This window comes from Plecotus auritus, assembly GCF_963455305.1.
Source record: "Plecotus auritus genome assembly, chromosome: 4".
Classification (NCBI taxonomy): Eukaryota; Metazoa; Chordata; class Mammalia; order Chiroptera; family Vespertilionidae; genus Plecotus; species Plecotus auritus.
In genome coordinates, this window is record NC_137775.1 from 119,428,221 (window position 1) to 119,442,254 (window position 14,034).

A 14,034-nucleotide genomic window follows, 5' to 3' on the forward strand; every position below is an offset into this window, starting at 1 on the left:
TTTCCCCAGGGATCAGGAATATTTCCCCAGTCTGCTGCTGAAGCATGCTGGTGAGCAGAAATCAATTTGTTCCCTTCCCCCTACCTTCCACATGCACACACACCTCTGTCCACTGCCTGCAGCAGAAGTATACATGGGGGACTTCCTGACATGGCACCAAGTTCTAGTTCTACCAGGTAAGAATTTGACATCTGACTTAAAAAAATAAGCAAGATTTTTGTTTGTGTTTAGTTTTAATTCAAAAGGCTAACGAGTACCTATGGTAGTCAAAGAAGATAATGCAGAAAGAAGAGACAAGAAGTATTTAAAGAGAAAAATATCCATGAGCAAGGAAAATGGGGGATGAAGGGCAAACAAAAGGAGGAAGAATGTGACTAACAACTGTCATAAGTCACCTCACAGGTGACCAAAGCATAGGCTACCTGCCATGTCTCTAAAGAATCCACAACAAAGAAGTGAAAATTCCCTCTTCCAAAGGGAAGCTGGTTCTAAATCAAGGTAAAAATATGGGAAAGAATTTTATAACAATTAACAAATTTCAAAAACTTTGACGATTCTGAGATTTTACTTTACTTGGAAGCTAACAAATTAGCCTGTGGAGGTTTGATGGATGCTGGCAGAAGGAGAAAAAGAACTTTATCATTCACAGCAATAGCAACAGCCAGAGTATGTTCCAGTTCCTCGAGTCCCCAGAACAACATGAAGATAGCGAGATGACCCCTGCACATTCAGTGGGTTGCACTATGGGACAGGAATCCCAATCTTTTGGGAACCCTATCTTTTATAATGGGCAGGAAGAATACTTGTTCTTTGCATTGGAGAGAAACATTATCATCATGATATTGAACAGTAAGTAAACCTGCCCTTTTCTCTGGAGGGACACACTTTTTTCGTTGTCAAGGCTGTTTGCTATGCACAACCAAACAAAATATAAGCAGCCAGTGACTGCTCTCATAAGACAAGCAAGAGACACATGGACAATTATCTCCCAACAAAACCTTGGCTTTTCCAGCTTTTACTCTACGTTCAGGGTAAAAGTGAGTCAGTGCTTACCCTATTAAGGCAGCTACTTGAATAAAAAGAAATTGATCATTATTTAAATAACTGCCTTTTTGTTTTCTTCTCTAGATAACACAAAGAACTCAACTAAAGCAAGGAAGGCAAGAGTCAGTTGTTAGAACTTCTGCATTATATTGGAGGGGGGAATGAATGATATATAATTATTAGATTTCCAAAGACAATGATTAGTAATTGTACCCCAATAACACATAATTCTCAATAAATAAAAAATCATGTATAACTACTCATAGACACATTTCAATAACTACCTTTTTCTGGTACATAATGTAATGCAAATTAACAGCAAAAGATTATCCAAGTTTCATCAATTTAACCAAAATAAAATTAAAATATTTATAATTTAATATTACTTAACATCAGCATAGTAAGATCACTTCTATGGCCATCTTACCTATTTGATACATACAAATATGCTATGCACACAGACACTCTGGAAAACCAAAATAGATTTCATAAATACAAGTCACCAATGTTCAAATATTTTTCTAAGAGTTCCACTCAGCTAGTCTATCAGAACCCATTCACACTTATGTTTATGTGTCATTCCAACAAGCATCCTTTTGTGACACAGCGTAGAATGTTTAGATCATGAACTGCAGAGCCTGAATTCTGAATTTCAAATCCCTGCTCTGCTACTGATAAGTTATGTGACTTTGGGCAAGTTACTTAATCTGTCCATGCTCCAGTTTTCTATCTGAAAACATTCATAGTAATAGAGCCCACTGTTTGAGACTTGGGGAAAATTAAATGACTAAACATATTTAAACACTTAGAATGGGTTTTGGTACATGGTAAAAGTTCAGTAGGTAGAAAAGATAATATTTATTTTTAAAAACCTGTCAATAAAATTAAGCAGAAATTGATAATAAGCTACAGTCTATTGTGTTTCATATTTTGGGCATTAAGGAAAGTTTGTTTCAATTTTATTTTAAACAATCATATTTATTAAAAAGGTACAGTAAATTATATAATCTAGAATGGTTAGAAAATGTGACATATTAGTTAACACTGAATTTTCTAGAGTGAGAGGGGACCTTGGAAGTCAATGAGTTCAACTTTTTAACTTTTAAAAATATGGCTAAAAAAGCACTTCTAGAATGGCTCAGCAAAACAGGCAGAGGAAAGTAACTCTGAATAGTCTTTCCTCTATGTAAACAATGAAAGCACTAGTGAAAATTGTCAAAATAGCCCTGGCAGGTGTGGCTCAGTTCATTGGAGCATTATCCCATACACCAAAGGGTGGCAAGTTCGAATCCCTGCTCAGGGCATATTCAGGAGGCAACAAATCCCCCCCTCCTCTCTCTCTCTCTTTCTCTCTCTCCCTCTCTCTCTCCCTTCCTTTTTCTAAAATCAATTTTTAATAAAAAATTTCAGAATAAATGCTTTTATAACTCTGGAAATTCACCAAAGGCTTGCAACAATCTGAGCAGCATTTATGTAAAAAACTCACCTGAGTCCAGTAAGAACAGTAAGCTTTGTGGCATCTTAATTTACCCTATTCGCATCCCCACCCTCCCAGCTCTGCAGTAGATTTGTGGTCAGTTGCTTGGGCATTATTCCGTGCACTGAAAGGGTGCCCATTCAATTCCGGGTCGGGGCACATGCCCAGGTTGTGGGCTTGAACCCTGGCAGGGGATGTGAGGGATGCAGCTGGTCAATGTTTCCCTCTCACATGGATGTTTCTCTCTCTCTCATCCTCTCCTTTCCTCTCTCTCTAAAAATCCATTAAAAGTGTTTCTTAAAAACACACAAATTAAAAACCAGTGGCCTAGAAACCACCAGAGATAACAAAATAGGGGTGGAGCTACTTCAAAACCCCATTACTAGAGAATCGTCATTATTTGTTCTATCTGGTGGTTCCCTGGAAGGCCTTACTTGCCTTCAGATCAACCAGGGTCCCTTTACCCCCATATTTGTCAAAAGCAATCAGAAGTAACTGTTGAACGCTGAGGCTGCATGAAGTAGTGCACACAACGGGTGAGTCAAAAAGCTTAAAAGAAAAAGCTGGGGCAAAAAGAAGCCCATAGGGGCCTTAGCAAAACTCTGACACATTGGTGGGATCTAGAAGTTACACACATGAGTAGAGCTGTGCTCATACCTAGGACTATGCACATGCGAAGAAAGACCTGGGAAGGCACTAAGATCTCCCCTCTGGCTAACCTTGAGGCTTTGTGTACCCTTGGCAAAGGCTGGGAGACTTACTGGTTCTAGGCATCTAAGGAAATATCTGTTCATTCATTAACTGACCACGAAGCTAACAGAGCATAGACTTTAAGGGCCACACATGACAAAGAATATAGGACCTACAAAATTAGTTCAGAAAAGTCATTAATGAACAAATGCAACAACAATAAACCACAAGCTTCCGGGAGGAGGTAGAACCTGATTTACAGAGTTGCCACATTATATTATTTAAAATGTCCAGTTTTCTACAACAAAAACAAATAAAAAATCACAAGAGGTGCAAAGAAACAAGAAAGTATGTCTCATACACACACACACACACACACACACACACACACAGATACATCAAAGAAAATGCTTCAACATCAAACAGGCCAATCAACCTCAGAGGGAAGGCAGGGGAGGGGGTTGGGTAAGAAAGAGGTCAACTAAAGGACTTCTATGCATGCATATAAGCAGAACCCATAGACACAAACAGTAGGGGGGTGAGAGCATGTGCTGGGGTGTGGGGGTGGCTGGGAAGAGGTCAATGGGGAAAAAGGAGACATATGTAATACTTGAAACAATAAAGAATTTTTTAAAAAAGAAAATGCTTCTAATGAGAGGAACTCAGGGCCTCACTAGACAGCTCTGTCCACACTTGAAAAACAGTAGTTAAAAATAGATATATATATTATTTCGGAGAGAAATAGAAACATCAATGATGAGAGAGAATCATTTCTGCAACTCAGGCATGTGCCCTGACCGGGAACTGAACCAGTGACTTCCCGGTTCATAGGTCGACACTCAAGCACTAAGCCACACCAGCCAAGAGAAAAACAGTAGTCCTTAACAAGTATTTCCTTGTTGGAACCTGTCTCTCAATAAGATGCAGTTCTGCCCTAACTGGTTTGGCTCAGTGGATAGAGCGTCAGCCTGCGGACTCAAGGGTCCCAGGTTCGATTCTGGTCAAGGGCATGTACCTTAGTTGTGGGCACATACCCAGTGGGGAGTGTGCAGGAGGCGGCTGATCAATGTTTCTCTCTCATCATTGTTTCTAACTCTCTATCCCTCTCCCTTCCTCTCTGTAAAAAATCAATAAAATAGATTTTAAAAAATAAAAAAAATAAAATGTTTAAAAAAAAATAAGATGCAGTTCTACTCTCAGACAATCCCTTTTCTAGAAGGTAGAGAGAGCAATGCCTGATGAGCTGTCACATTCCCTTTAACCATCCTCTTCTCTAGACTACATATTCCTACCACCTCCAAGTTTTCCAAATATATACACTTCATCATCCTGATGATTTCTTTTTGGATTGCCTGGTTTTATCAATGTTTCTTTGGAAAGAACTCTGATTTTTAACTTTAAAAAACTAGAAAATGCAATAAAATATTAAAACAACTAAGGTCTTATAAATGGGTTTGGATTCCACGCAAAAAGCTTTTCAGGTGCCCCAGGAGAGTGGACATGGCATTGTATCACATGGCACATGTTTAGGACCTGGTCTCCTTCCTGATAACTGGGACCTGAATGTATGTCCATGCAGAGGTGGGCCAGGTTTGTCTATTCAAAGCAAAGATCCTAGTTCAATTCCTCAACTTTTATAAAAATGTGTCAGTCTTATCACTTTCCTCATTTTACACAATACATAGATAACCCCTCAAAACAAGATGGAATTTAAGTACTTATGCTTGTCATCAGAATTCATTAATTAAAATTTACCCTTCTCTACCAGAAAAAAGTTATTATTTAAAAGATGACATCAACTGACATCTCTATATATTTTTAAATTACGTCCAAGTATCAAACCAGACTATCAAACTCTGCTACACTGGAATATATTAGCCTATGACTTGTATATTATTCTCCACTAAAGCGTATTTAAAAATACCATAAGAAACTGCTCAATAAAATTAATGCAAAATAATATTGAAGCTATTTTCTTAGGTAATTCAGAGTAGAATTTTTTAAAATCTCACTAGAAAAAATACTTTTGAGTTTCATTCCCTTTGAAAATGTATAATATTCTATTCTAGCATTAAATCGTGCAAATGATGATGTCTCCTTTTCATCTGAGCTTTCAGAAAGCTGAGGGGCAAGTATGAAACTCCACAACCCCATCTGTCCTCATATTAGGCATGTCTAATTATTCTGCTCTTAACCCTGACTTTCCAATGTTATTTATATTTTATTACTAATTCATTGCATCATTCTTGTTGTGTACTGCATTAAACCCTTTGTTTAATAAAAAGATACAGGTTGTAAATCTCTATATATAAAAGCCTAAGTGACTATTTGACTGATAGCTATGACGCACACTGACCACCAGGAGGCAGACTCTCAACACACAGGCATGGAAACATGGAACAGACTGATAAATCTCAGAGGGGAGGGGAGAGGGGAGAGGGCGGGAAGAGATTAACCAAAGATCTTATATGCATACTAGAAGCCCAGTGCACAGATTTGTGCACTGATGGGGTCCCTCGGCCTGGCCTGCGCCCTCTTGGGGGGGATATTAGACTGCCGGTTTCAGCCCAATCCCTGCAGGCCAGACAGAGGGACCCCACCAGTGCACAAATTCATGCACCAGGCCTCTAATATGTAATAAAAAACTAGTATATAAATAAAAGCACAAATCTATACTGACACAATTTAATATTTGATGACTCAGAAGGCATTGTAGAAACTTGCAGCATATTGCTCAATATTAGTGGTTCATTACACAGTTACTTAATGTTAAAGGTTAACTTTCCAATATCCCTCTTCTTGATAAGACAGTATTTTCCCAGATTTCTTTGCATAAAATAACTGTCCTCCTCAGCCACTCTCTAAATTCTTAATAGAAACAACTGTGAGCTTATGGTCCTTTCTGTATTATCCCCATTGAAATAATTCAGTCTGAACACAAGTTGTGAACTTATTTTAAGCCAATCAAATAATCATGCATAATGTTTACACTTCTCAATGCAAACTGATAGTTTCATTGAAAAGCAAGACACCAAGTCTAGAGATAAAAACAAATATAGATGTCTTTCCATATAATCTATTGTACTATTCATAGATATTTAGTTACATAAATTAATATTTCTGTTAAGTGAGTCAAAAAGAAAAAATAGAAATGTTAGAGTTCAAAACTGCATTCTATTTCACAAGTTGTTTTAATCAGAATTGGAAAGAAATTAATTGTACTTATTTGCTTTTCTCAAAATAAAATACTCTGAGTTGATTTACCTTGAATATGTTTTCTTCCTAACTAAAGTTATGCTAGCCTTGCATTAATAACCTCAGATAATCCAAAGCTATGAATAAGACATATTGGTCAACCTACTTTACTTGCTGCAGTATTAAAATTCTGATCAACTATTAACAGTAAATAACATTACCTTTTTATCAGAGAAAAATTACTAATCCCTACATTTCCTGGAATCTATCTGAAGGCATGTCAGATGCCTCACTTCACTTGAGGAAATGATACACTTGAAATTATTCTCTAATCTATCTCCAAAATGACTTTCTAAAATTAGAAAAGCACTGGTGGCTTTCCCAGACCATGGCAAAGAGTTAGACAGATCTCCTGGGCTTATGAAATAAAGTATAAATACAGTCTAGGTGCCATACATACCAGTACAATATTTTCATAATGGATTTTTTATATTAAACACGACTTTCAAGTTTGAAAGGACTGTGCTAATCATCAGGTACAAATATATAATCTCTGCTCTAGTGCTTCTAAAATTAAAAAATGAATGATAGTAGTTCATGAGCTTTAAACAGGTTGGACCACAAGTTCTTCACCAAAAACCATAAGCTTTGCAGGGAAATAAATGCGTCCTTTAAAAAAAAGTTCAGCCGAAACCGGTTTGGCTCAGTGGATAGAGCGTCGGCCTGCGGACTGAAGGGTCCCGGGTTCGATTCCGGTCAAGGGCATGTACTTTGGTTGCAGGCACATCCCCAGTGGGAGGTGTGCAGGAGGCAGCTGATCAATGTTTCTCTCTCATCGATGTTTCTAGCTTTCTATCCCTCTCCTTTCCTCTCTGTAAAATATCAATAAAATATATTAAAAAATAATAATAAAAAAAGATAAAAAAAAGTTCAACAGCAAGTAATAAAATTCACTATGGGACTTTCTGTTCTCTTAAAAGGAAGATTAACCAAACCCATGCATAGGAAATGCAGTAGAGAAAGTCTTATCCTATATAATAAAACCCTATTATGCAAATCAACCAAACGGTGGAACGACTGGTTGCTATGATACACACTGACCACCAGGGGGCAGACGCTGAACACAGGTGCTGCCCCCTGGTGGTCAGTGCTCCCACAAGGGGAGCGCCACTCAGCCAGAAGCCAGGCTCATGGCTGGCAAGCACAGTGGTAGTGGCGGGAGCCTCTCCCACTGATGTGGCAGTGCTAAGGGCCCCTCGGGGGATGTCCACTTTCCAGCTTAGGCCCGCTCCCCTGATGTTGTGCACCCCGAATGTTGTGCACTGGGCCTCTAGTCTTATCTAATAATAGACAAACATGTAAATTGACCATACCTCCGCTACGCCCACCAGCCAATCAGGAGGGAATATGAAAATTAGAAGGACAAAGATGGCAGCCACCCAGCTGCTCCAGGCATGGAGTGGCCAGGTGGGGCAGGACGCTTGCTATGAGAGGGAGGGTGGGGGGCGAGGGGGTCTACAGGAACGGCACTCTGGCCCCACAGCGAAGACGAAGACTGCAGACTCCGGAGTCTGCAGCACAGACGAAGAAGGCAGACTCCGGCCAGAGCAAAGGCCTGGGTCCCGGGTGCCAGAGGAAAACTGGTGCTGGAAGCCAAGGGAAGGAAGGCCTATTGCATGAATCTCTTCGTGCAACGGGCCTCTAGTTTCTTAATAATGGCAGACCTTCAGGTCTCATTTAATCATCAATATATCTCCATTAGATAGGCAGAACCATCAAATTGAAAAAAACTACATTTGCTAAACATTTTTCATTTTTATGGAAAAATCAAAAACACAAACAAAAATAAACACAAATAAAACATGGTCCTATACTAGAGTCAGAAAGCCCTGCAGGTGCTGGCCTCCCAGCCAGGCCAGTTCCAGCAGCCAGCACTCGCTGCCGGACCGAGCAGAAGAGCCTTCCCAAGCTGCTCATTCACATTGTCTTTCACTGGGTCTTTCGTCCTCCTAAATGTTCGACTATAAGACGTGGGAAAGTGTAGAAACAAGCAAAGTGGGAGACCACACGAAGTCCCCAAAACCTTGACCTAAAAATCTAGCTTCCGCCAGCCCAAATATATATAACTAGGGACACAACCAGGGACAATTTGGCTAGTGTAAACACCAATCAGAGGCTGCTAATTTTTCTATTGACTTCAATAAGTTGTTAATAAATTACTGCTATTATTGTCATTAGCTACTACTATGCTTTGAAGATTTGTATTTATTATGTGCCAAGTGGTTTGCTAAGGGTTTCTCATTAAGTAGCTTGGTTTAATCTTTGCAAGACTATAATGAGGTAGGTACTATTATTATCTCACTTAATAGATAAAAGTGAGGTTTAGAAGTGGAAAAAAAAATCCATAAAAGCTCAGCTTGCTCCTCACCAGTATTTCACATCTCAAAATTTTGGAATCAATTAGATCTGAGCTAAGTCACCGACTAGCTCTATGACTAGCTAGGTCACTTACCCTCTTTGGGCCTCATTTTTCTCATCTGTAAAATGGAGATAACAATACTGTAACCTTCAAAGAATTGTGTTAGGGCTTAAAGGAGATAATGCATGTAAAATATTTGCTCATAGATCTATTAAATATGCATCGTTTTTGAAAACTGCAATGTGTACTTTTCTGATTTACTTTATCTCTCAGCTATTACTATAAGCACATGCTACAGACAGGCACTGTTCCAAGGGTTTTTAATAGGTTAATTCACATAACTCTCCAAACATCCCTATGAGATAAGAACTCTGGCAATCCTCTTTTTTTCAGGTTGGATCTCACCAATACAGGTGAGAAAAATGAAGCACAGAAAGATTAACAACTTGCCCAAGGCCACATAGCTAGTAAGAAGCAGAGCAAAGATTTAACCCAGAGTCTGGCTTGGGAGACTAGTCTTAACTGCTAAACAACACTCATTCCTAAAAGCCTCTTCTCCTTTGGCTTGCAGGACACTGCTTCCCATTTCTGCTTTCCTACACTTGGTGACTCCTCGGCTGTTAGTGTTGCCATCCCCCAACTTCTGTCCTTGGCCACACACATCACACCTCTTCGCATGGCCTTCTTTACTTCCATGCATTCAATTGCCTCTATGCACTGATAACACCTGTAACCTGTTAGTGCTCCAACTAACCCCAGTCTGTTCTCCACCTCTTCATAGTGATTCGTGCAGTCTATGGGAACCCAGACTACTAGCCAGAGACCACGTTCCCCAGCCTTCGTTGCAGCGGGCACAGCCATGTGAGCCCTCCCCAGTGGAATGTGAGCAGAGGTGACAAATGTAGAGCTTAATGCATGGGCTGTGCTCCTTCCCACTTCCTCCCTTCCCCACTGACTGGAACTGGAGAAAAACAGGAGCAACTTTGGAAGGTAGGTGTTTAAAAAAGGCGAGGTATCTCACCATCCTGGGCCCCTGGATGAACTTGTGCAGCAGAGCTGCCTGATAGACTGGGTCAGCTGACTGGTCTATGGGAGAGAAATACTAGTAGACTCCCACCTTATTCAAGCTATTGTATTTTGAGTTAGCTCTTTCCCTAATTAATACACACAAAATCCATATCTCTGGGTTCTGTCTCCTAAGTTTCATATTTCCTACTGGGAGTACATGGACAAAGACCTTTAAAACCCAGCATTTCCAAAGTGGAGTAATCAAAGCCAACCTCCCGCCCCCCTCAGAAAATGGTTTCTACATCTATTCAGGGCCCAAGTCAAAGTCAAGTGTCCTTGCAGTGTCCCTGGTCACTCACTCACTACAGCCAACTCATCACCTAGTCCTGTTCCCCCTCCCTCTTTCATATCCTTCACTCCCATTCCCTCCTCTCCATCCTGAATGGCACAACGGGAACCCCAGCCTTTACGTCACTCACATGAGTGACCTGCAACAGTTTCCTACTGATTCCCTTGCCTCAAGCAAGACTCCATTCTCACCTCAACCCATTCTCTGCCTATACGATTTTTAAGCACAAGTCTAAAATTATTATACTTTGTGAGGTACTTCCCAGGTCAAACCTATTATAATGGCTTTCACATCAGTAAATTCTAAAGGCAAAATCTACAAATAGAGCATGGGGGGCGGGGAGAGGGGGTGTTTGAATAGTGAATAGGTAACAAGAAACTCACAATTGAATTGAGGAAGAGAATGAAAGGAAATAAGAATGCATTTGTAACCTGAAGCAAAGCTGGCAGGATAGTTCAAGGCCTGATTAGATCAAGCAAAGCCTAGAGATAAAAGGGATCCGCCCTCCTGGCCCCAACTGGCCTGGCAAGGCTTTGAATGGTAAAGCAGATATCACCTGTCAGAGTCCAGCTGACCCCTGCCAGCAGTTGCTGAGGAGATAATGAAGTCAGCAGAGAGGCAGGAGGGAGTGTCTTTGACTCTAGATAAAAGAACCCTGGGAATGGAACTTCTTGGGGATATTCCATCTAAATCACCACTGGGCTGGCCGGAAAGCAGCCTACCTTTTACTATCCGGGCAGGAGATTCTGTGTGTGTTTATCTGAGAATGGAGCTTCATTATGGATAAGTCAGAATCCCAGGACTACTCTGCCCTCAGCATTCCTTTCATAATAATGCTTCCATTTTGCAAACATGCTCACCTTCTTTATTTCGCAACCATCCGCAGATTTCTGTGGAACACACACGCGTTATCAGGTATCCAGGGCTCTGCATAGTCCAGTGCCCGTCTGTCCAGCCACGTCTGCATGGCCCTCCTCATGCCCATAGTCCCGCTGTGCTGTGTTGTCCGCCTTCCAGCTCTCACTGCATTGCTGCCTCTTTGCTTAGAATGGTCTTTTCAGCCTCATGCCACCCAAATATTTGCTGCCTTTGGTAATGACTGCTTATCTTTTAAGATTGGAAGTCCAGCCCTAGCTGGTTTGGCTCAGGGGATAGAGCGTCAGCCTGTGGACTTCAAGGTTCCAGATTTGATTCCAGTCAAGGGCACATGCCTGGGTTTCGGGCTCAATCCCCAGTTGGGGGCATGCAGGAGGCAGCCAATCAATGATTCTCTCTCATCATTGATGTTTCTATCTCTCTCTCCCTCTTCGTTACTCTCTGAAATCAATAAGAATATATTTAAAAAAGATTGGAAGCCCAATGAATTTCTACCTCCTCTATGTGCTCTCATTGCATATCTCATGCATAAACACAATGGCAATCAAGGACTACCTACCCTATGCCAGGCTCCTTCTTGTGTCCCAATTCAAGATCATTCCTACCTCTTATTCTAACACTGATGTGAGACTCATTTCTATGCAGATTTGACTCACTTTAGATTAGCATCATTGGCCAGCACCTGGCCTGGGGCCTAAACTGCTACCTCTCACTTTCTGCCTTGGACTTGTCTTTCAACACCTACCCCCCTAACTGTTTGTTTCCAGTGTGGTAATTTACTTGGTTCTAAGAAGAATGCCACTAGTAACATATGAGTAAGGTTACCTGGGAGGCAAATTATCAATCCCCACTCCCACCATCTCCTTTTCATCCACAACACTGTCAAGTCTCTACCTCTGGCTCAGAAGTGCTGAGGAAATATTTACATGTCTCAGATGTTGTGTGAAAAAACGATAAAATAAAAGTTGTTTCTATTAGTCAAAACAGACATACAGCTTGACTCACTTTTCTCATTGGTCAAAGATGTTAGCAAAAGAGTGTTAACAAAAAGTGCCAAGGGCTGCAATACTTCCCAGAAAATTAAAAAAAAAAAATGTATGTAGATTATAAAACATAAACCACTTGCCAACGAGGTCTGGGTACAAAGGAGATGGATAGGGCTCTCAACTCACAGAGCAGGTAACACATAACTGAGAGAATGAAAACCTCTAATCACTCACCCCACATGGTTCACCATGAGCTGTCCCACCTTCAATGTGGGGGAGCACCCCTCCATTCACTACCGTGAGCACTGGAGACCTGTACATACTTGTCATCATCCAGGTTCTTTGTCCCAGAAGCCAGGAAGGTCGCATCTGCTTACATCTACACACCCTGCCCTTCTCTAGCTCCCTGTCTGTACATGTTTCCTGTTACTCAGAAAAGAAATAAACAACCATCTAAAGAGGCAGAAAGGGTTTGGTTCCAATTATTTGTCACAAAAGAAATTATTAAGAGTATTTGAGCCTGGCTAGTGGGGCTTAGTGGTTGAGCATCGACCTATAAACCAGGAGATCACAGTTCAATCCCTGCACAAGGCACAGGCACGGGTTGCAGACTCAATCCCCAGTAGGGGGTGTGCAGGAGGCAGCCAATCAAGGATTATCTCTCATCTATGTTTCTATCTCTCTCCCTCTCCCTTCTTCTCTCTCTCTAAAAGTCAATTTTAAAAAACATATTTAAAAATATATACTCTTCAACAGATATTTGCATGGCTGGGCCCTTCTCATCATTTGGTCTCAGTTCAAATGTCACCTAAGAGAGCTTAGATCCTACCTGTCCTATCTTAAGTAGTTCCTTCATCAATAAAGAAATTCTCCAGCACATGACCCTGTTCAGAGTCTCCAAAGTGCTTAACACCACCTGAAATTATTTTTATTGCTTTTTTCTTGTTAGTTGTTTATATTCCTAACTAGAATATATGTTATACAAGAGGAGAGATTTCTGTCTGCAACATTCTCCACTGTATCTTCAACACCTGGATCACAGTCGGTAACCACAAAACATTTTGAGTGAATGAATGCAATGGAACCAAACTGATGGTCAGAGATATTTTCAATTGTGATTTTTAAATGCATACTTTCAGACATGTGTTTTACTCAATGCAGATATTTAAGGAGTTGTATACCAGACCCAACAATAACTGATGGGAATGTTCCTAAAATGTGCAACTATTGCTCTATTTCTGCTCTGTCATTTTTCACAGGTTTTAAATGTGTCATAAAATATTATTGGGTCAGGGACCAAGCAGGCCACCAGATGGTTGAGAATGATTTATTTCCTTGATTTCAGTCCTCTGAACAGAAATCACAGGAAGAAAGTCGGTTCTTATCTCTGAGCTTACAGAATATGAAAGATAAAAGAGACCTTGAAGTTCATCTAGTCCAGATTTACTCTTATTTTAAAAACCCATTCTAACACCAATGACCTTGACTTTAATATTTTTAGAGATAAGACACTCACTATTTTACAAGAGAACCTGTATCACAATTGGACGGATTTTGATGAGCAAGCTCTTCCTTCTACTGACTCAAAATTTCCTTCCTGTGATTCTGGCCCTCGGAGCAACAATGGGTAAGTCCAGTTCCTGTTCTGACTGATGAACTTTGAAATACTTGAAGACATCTGAAATATCTCCCCTTAGTACTCACTACTTCAGAATAAACATTCCAAATACCTCCAACTGTCCCTCCCTTGTTCTTCTTTCTAGATCCCTCATCTTCCAGGTGGATGATCCCTGGGCACACTGCAATTAGGAAACATGCATTTCAGGGCAAAGTGGAATTAAGTCTTCTTTTTAATGATGGATTTAATTGTACTTGTGCCATAAAGCTACTAAGTGATACACGTTGGTAAGTCAACTATGCATATAATGATGCACTATAACATTACCAATAGCAACATCTGTTATTAATTAGAAAGTGCAAAAGCAGATTA

The 14,034-nt window shown here is 40.4% G+C and overlaps 1 protein-coding gene across 3 annotated transcripts in view; it reads right to left on the reverse strand.

Annotated features, from left to right (window-relative positions):
• Positions 1-14,034, reverse strand: part of TSPAN12 (tetraspanin 12) — a 141,006-nt gene that overhangs the window by 2,139 nt on the left and 124,833 nt on the right. The gene's annotated exons all lie outside the window — the stretch shown is intronic.